Source organism: Rhinopithecus bieti, unplaced genomic scaffold (genome assembly GCF_001698545.2).
Source record: "Rhinopithecus bieti isolate Rb0 unplaced genomic scaffold, ASM169854v2 scaffold_4600, whole genome shotgun sequence".
In the NCBI taxonomy this organism is placed as follows: domain Eukaryota; kingdom Metazoa; phylum Chordata; class Mammalia; order Primates; family Cercopithecidae; genus Rhinopithecus; species Rhinopithecus bieti.
In genome coordinates, this window is record NW_016804545.1 from 1609986 (window position 1) to 1616938 (window position 6953).

Consider the following 6953-nt stretch of genomic DNA (forward strand, 5'->3'; position numbering starts at 1 on the left):
AAAAAAAAAAAAAAAAAAAAAAAGACCTAAACTAATGGAGAGATGTACTGTTCCTAGGTAGAGAGATCCAATTTCATAAATATGCCAATTCTCCCTAAATACAATGCAATTCCATTCAATATCTCAGTTGTTTATCGTGAACCTTATTATCTGATTCTGAAATTTACATGGAAGAGTAAAAGCCTACAAATAGTCAAGATGCTTTTGAGGAATAACAACAAGGTATGTGTGTGTGCATGTGTGTGTGTGTGTGTGTGAGAGAGAGAGAGAGAGAGAGAGAGAGATGGGGTAGAGATAGGGGTTGATCTGCAATTTGTGGCAAATCTATGTAATTCATGTGAGTCATGATAAATATATGTAAATAAGATAATGTGGTATTGGAAGAGGGATAAACAAATAGACCAGAGGAAAGAATAGTGACCCCCAAAATGAATCCATGAATATATGAAGACTTATCTAGAGGCATTGCATAGTGGCTGAGGTGTGGGACTGGGGTAGAAAGCATGGTAGAGAATGAAGTGTTCAATACATAGTAAGGGAAAAAGAGTTTATCCATATTGGAAAAAAATGATACTGGATTTCTCCCTTATACCATTTATAAAATGAAGTCCAGGTAAAATGAAGACTTAAATGTAAAAGGAAAAACTTTAACATGTTTAAATGTCAATATAGAAGAATATTTTTGTGACTTTGGCTGAGAGAGTATTTTCCAAACAACACTCAGAAAATACAAACCATAAAAGAAAATATTGATAAATTAAAGAAATTCAAATAAAAGATTTCTAATTTTATCTAAAGACACCATAAAGAAAGTAAAAGACCAGTCAAAATCTAGAGGGCATATTTTCATGCATATAATTAATGAAAGATTAGTATTGAGAATCCATAAAGAATTCCTAAAAATTAGTAAGAAAAAAATACAAACAACCCAATAGAAAATGGCCAATAGCAATGAAAAGATTTTTCACAGCAAAGAAAACATAAATGGTAAATCAATATACAAAATGTATCTTAATTTCATAAGTAACCAAGAAAAAGAAAAATGAAACCACAGTGAGAGATAGTTTTATGTCCACCAGATTGGTACAAATGTAAAACCTGACAGTTTTAAGTGTTGACAAGTTTGTGGTACAACAAGGGCTCCTAAACAGTGATAATGGGTGATGCAATCACTTTGCAAAACAATTTGACATGAGCTAGTATAGCTGAGACTGCGTGTCTCCTATGACTCCTAGGCATATGCCCTAGGAAAACTCTTGCACATGAGCACCAGGTAACAAGTTGGAGGCAGCACCGTATTAACAATAAACTGAACACAACCCAAGTGTTCACCAACTAGAGAATGGACAAATCAATGTGATTCTTCATAAAACAGCTATAGCAGTGAAAATAAATGAATGAGCAGTGAAATGGAATGTCAGATATAAAATGTTGAGAGGAAAATTCATGAAATATGATATTTTAATAAGCTTGCAAAACAAGCAAGGAATACAATATTTTTTTTATTGACACATATAAATGTGTAAGACTATCAACAACAGCAAAGGAATGATAAAGCCAACTTTAGGGTAATGGTTGTCTGTCAGGAAGGAGCCACTGGGCTGTGACTCATGAGGGTCTCACAGGTAATGTTGCCTGATAACATACAGGAGGCCCAGGTAACTTTGAATTTAAACAATGAATACATTTTTTAGTATAAGTATGTCCCAGATATTGCATGGAACATACTTATACTAAACAATTATGCATTGTTTATCTGAAACTCAAAGTTAGTTGGGCATCTTTTCTCACTGTTGTTTGTTTTTGGCTAAATTTGGCAACCCAACTCAGAGAGAGCTTCAGTGATATTTATAATATTCTATTTCTTATGTTGGGTGGTAGGTTCATGGCTGCTCATTGTATTATTTTATTTAAAAAGAAAACATTAAAGCAAATCTCATAGTTTATAATTCCACTTGGTGGATCCAAAGCTTTTGCTGAAAAAAATAAGCAGTAGCTGTAGATTAGACTGGAGTGTCAGTAGCTGATCATCCCTGGCCATGTGGGGATATGTCAAATGGTTTGTAGCTGGGCTTTCTTCTCTCTGTGCTGTGTTGGCCATCAACTCACCCCACTCTAATACTCGGGAGCTGCTGATGGAATACGCTCGGTCAGATACCCACTATCTACCTTTCACGGTGTCTGCAAGTGTGGGGTGTTATTCATTGTGGGATCTAGTTTAAGCTCGTGTTCCAAGCCATAAAAGACCTTTTAACCACGAAAGTCCCTCCTACCTGCCCAGCTCACATCCCTCAGAGAAAACATCAGAAAAGAAAACATGAACACCCAGGTGAAAGAGGCAATTAGTTGCAAAATCACTTGCCAGCCCCATGGGAAGGAGCTCCCTGGAGGGAGAAAAGCCTTTCTCAAAATTTACTTGATGTCAAGGCTCAAGACCTAAAGAATCTTCTTGAAGCAAGTACACAAGCAAAGGATAAAGACTTTGCAGAGGATATAAGGACCCAGCAACAACAGCAAGACATTCCAGCAGAGCACAAACAGCTAGCAGGGAGGCTATGGTCTGCTCAGCACATGCAGAAGAGGTTCAGACCAGATCTGTCTTTAAGCAAGCCCGAGGAGAGTGAACAGGCCTGTTGAGCCTGTGGTATTCCAGGTCTTAACCCAGTGACTGGCATAGGATTGTCCCCAGTAAATCTTTGTGGGAGGAATGCATGAAGCCATAGTGAATGAGAGAAAGAGCAAATGCAGCATTGAATGTTATTATCATTATCTGATCCTTCAAACGATGGAACCAAAAAGTCCTATCAGGATCTGCCAATTATTGTATATTTTTCATTGTCTATAGGTATGTACATTGTTTATTGTTCTTAACACAAGGTATGGGTTCATAAAGCCCCAGATTTAAAGAACCCTGGGTGAAATCCACATAACTTTTTCTTTTCTTTTCTTTTCTTTCTCTTTTGAGATGGAGTCTTGCTCTGTTGCCCAGGCTGGAGTGCAATGGGGTGATCTCATCTCACTGCAACCTCTGCCCTCCAAGGTTCAAGTGAGCCTCCTTAGTAGCTGGGATTACAGGCATGCACCATCACGCCCAGCTAATTTTTGTATTTTGAGTAGAGACAGGGTTTCACCATGTTGGCAGGCTGGTTGCCAACTCCTGACCTCAAGTGATCTGCCCATCTCGGCCTCCCAAAGTGCTGGGATTACAGGTGTGAGCCACTGCATTTGGCCGAAATCGGAATATCTATTATCTATTCCAGTCAAGTACCTGGTGCCCAGAGTGGGCAGAACCAAGAAGCAGCCTCTAGCAGACACACCCTTAAAGAGGCCAGCTTCTGCCTGGGTTTGCTCTGTCATCCTGGGAGGTCTGTTTTCTACATGTTTGGTAGACCTTGAGGGATGATAACTTCGGACACTTTTTCTTTTGACATGAGGTGTTGATGTACTGGCCTTCTGCATCAATCCTTGCATTTAATCATTTATCCAATTAATATTTATAAAGTATGTGCCAGGTACTGTGTGAAGTCCTGGAGATTTAAAGGTAGCATTTAATGAGCACTTACTTACTAAATGTCAGGCACAGTGTTAAGCTCATGACTTAAAGTGTCTAATTTGTAGCCCTAAACAGTAGGCACAATTATTATCCTATTTTGTAGATGAGAAAACTCAGAGATGAATAAGACATGGTCAGTGGCTTCAAGAGGAAAGCCTCTCCTAATGAAGAGAGCTTCATTTGCAGTGCTATAGCTGTTTCATGAAGAATCACAATTGATTTGTCCATTCTCCAGTTGGTGAACACTTGGGTTGTGTTCAGTTTGTTGTTAATACAATGCTGCCTCCAATTTGTTACCTGGTACCATGTGCAAGAGTTTTCCTAGGGCATATTTCTAGGAGTCACAGGAGACAAGCAGTCTCACCTGTACTAGCTCTTGTCAAATTGTTTTGCAAAGTGATGGCATCACCCATTATCAGTGTTTGGGAGACTCCATTGTACCACAGCATTGCCATTTGCAACACATAGTTCTGAGGATTTTCCAAGGTACCTTAGGAACATAGTGTATGTTGCCAAAATATTAATATGTATTAATTAGATAATTAAGTATTAATTATCTATTGCTGCATAACAACTTAATCAGCAGCTTAAAAGAACATGCATTTATTTCCTCACAGTTTCAGTGGGTTAGGAGTCCAGGTATGTTTAGCTGGGTCCTGTGTGTCAGGGTCTCACCAGCAAGCTGCAATCAAGTGCCAGTCATGGCTGGGTTCTCATTCCTCAGCTTGCCTGGGGAAGAATATGCTTCCAAGCTCATGTGGTTGTTGACAGCATTCAGCACCTTGTGGCCTCAGATTCTTCCTGGCTGTCAGCTGTTGGCTGCTCTCAATTCCTTGCCACCTTTCCTCTCTGTGCTTACAATATGGCACAGGGTCTCCCAGCAAGGTGAATATTTAAGTTCTGTAAGCTTCTGTTTTAGGTAATACAACCCAGAACGGACATCCTATCACGTTTGGCATATTGTGTTAGTTGAAATTAAAGTCACACAGACTGGCCACATTCAAGGGAGAAAGGGCCTGACCAATCGACCAACTTGGGAGCAAATGGAGATTTTAGGACCAGCAACCACACAGAAGGAAACCAAGGATACAGACAGCAATAAATGGGAACTAAAGTACTAAAGCCAGAAACGGTTACCATTTCAAAATAATCATTCCGTGGTTATCTCTGTAGGAGCAGAGTTGGTTCCTCAATTGAACAGAAGAAACAGAAAATCAGATGTTTGCCTGGATGCCACACTCACCGTACTATCTTCGGGAGGAGAGGTAGGGATGAGCAGAAGTCAAGCTTTGATGGAATTCACGTTATCTGTTCAGTCACTACAAGCCTTTGGACCTGATGTTCCTTCATGTGCCAAGGAACACTTTGACTCAGAACAAAGGCACTCGCCACAAAGTTCATGGCCTTCTGCTGTTCTGATCACAGCATAGATCACCTTCACACCGTCCGGACAGTGCTTCATTTCTCCTGACCACCTCCCTTGGCCCTGTTCCTGAAGGATGGAATAATTAGAAAGTTTCTTTTATGTTGCTTCTATTCAATATGAGCTTTTTTGGTGCCCTTGAGTGGTTTTGAGGGCAGAAAATACTATTCAGAGGTTAATGTTGCTTTTTAAAAGTTAATATTAAATTTATTAAAGTTACAGATTAAGAAGCCCTATTTTTCCCAAAGCTTTTATGTTCTGCATAAAATCTTATTGTTTCTTGTATATTGTATATGGTCTGTCACATTTTCAAGAACTGTGTTAAGGGCCTTTGAATAATATGTGATCCTATTTATAAGCTTAGCTAATTTAACATCCTCAAGCATTTTAAACTGAATTTATAAATCAATATATTCCATTTCTTTTAAAATTACTTCAATTTTCTGATTAAACTAACATAATCTTTCTGAGTACTTAACACAGAATCCATCAAACTCATGAATAGGGTTAACTTTAAGTTCCTTTAAATATTTCAATGATCTATATAAACTTAGTAAAATTATAACTTTAAATCTAAATCAATTATTCACACATTATAAATTGGAATCTAAAATTGGTTCATTTTAATATTAGGCCAAATGTCTTAAACATTATATGCATGTGAGATACCAAATATGTTCTTCTATCTCACATAAAGTATTAATATACAACAGGTTAATTTTAAGGAAATTACACATCCATACTTGAACTGAAATCAGCCTAGGGTTGAGTGATATTTACCCACTGTACTGTATTAGTTTCTCTGGGCTGCTGTAACAAATCATCATAAACCTGGTGGCTTCAAACAACAGAAATTTATTCGCTCACCATTTTGGAGGCTGGGAGTCCGAAATCAAGTTGTCAGCAGGGCCATGACCCTCAGGAGTCTCTAGAGGGGAATCCCTCCCTGCCTCTTCCAGCTTTTGGTGGCTGTTGGCATTCCCGGGCTTCCTTGGCATGTGGCCACATCACTGCTATCTCCAGCTTCATGTTCACAGCACCTTTGCCTTCACGAGTCTCCGCTTTTCTTATAAGGACAGTTGTCATTGGATTTAGGGCCCAGTCAGGTATTCCAGGATAATCTTATATTAAGATTCTTAACTTCATTACATCTGCAAAGATCAATTTTCCAAATAAAGTAACATGCACAAGTTCCAGGGATTTGGAGGTAAATTTTTTAGGGGCCACCATTCAACCCACTGCACCCACAAAAGAGCTAACTGTCATTCCCATGAGTCATGGTAACGCCCAGAGGTGGTGTCTGGGAAGCTGACTGCCTTCCTGCCAGCAATGCTGCTGGAACATGCTTAGTTCTATTTATAGTGGCGCTATCAATGCCCTTCAGATGATGTGTCTCACAGTCCATGTCCCCAAGTTCACATTCTACTTTACCGAGTTTCTTCATCTCTTCACAGAAGCCTGCAGCACCCCCACCCCACTCCCCTGGACTGCATACTTCACCCAATTAGGTTTTGTAGATAGATAGATAGATAGATAGATAGATAGATAGATAGATAGATAGATACATAGATACATAGATAGATGTATATTTGTGTATATACGTATACATATATGTGTGTGTGTGTATATATATGTATATTTTTTTCTGGTTCTCTCCAAAGACATTTGAACTTGATTGATAGAATCCTGCCTTCTTTCAATCTGTTAGGATAATTAATTCTTAGGGTTATTAAAATGACATCCAGTTGAATTCTGGCAGCTCTCTTATGGCTTTGCCTGACTTGTTGGTCACACTTCTGAGGTCTTTCCACTGTTTCAAACAGCTGGGTAAGAATTCTTTTAGGGCTTTGGGCAACTGTTGGAAAAGGAATACCAAAGAACCAATCCTGACAATAGGTCTTTGCTTAAAGGAGGCAGAATTGTAGAGTGATAAAGAAACGCAATCACAGTACTTCGAGAGGCCAAGACAAGAGGTTG

General features: G+C 38.9%; 1 long non-coding RNA gene across 1 annotated transcript in view; it reads right to left on the bottom strand.

Moving 5' to 3' along the window:
- Positions 1-6208, bottom strand: part of LOC108527680 (uncharacterized) — a 19799-nt gene extending 13591 nt beyond the window's left edge. Inside the window, exons 1-2 of the long non-coding RNA XR_001884889.1 lie at positions 5844-6208; positions 4797-5045 (exon numbers count right to left, since the gene is read on the bottom strand). This is a non-coding gene — a long non-coding RNA (uncharacterized LOC108527680). The remainder of the gene's footprint in view (positions 1-4796; positions 5046-5843) is intronic.
- Between the last annotated feature and the right edge of the window lie 745 nt (positions 6209-6953).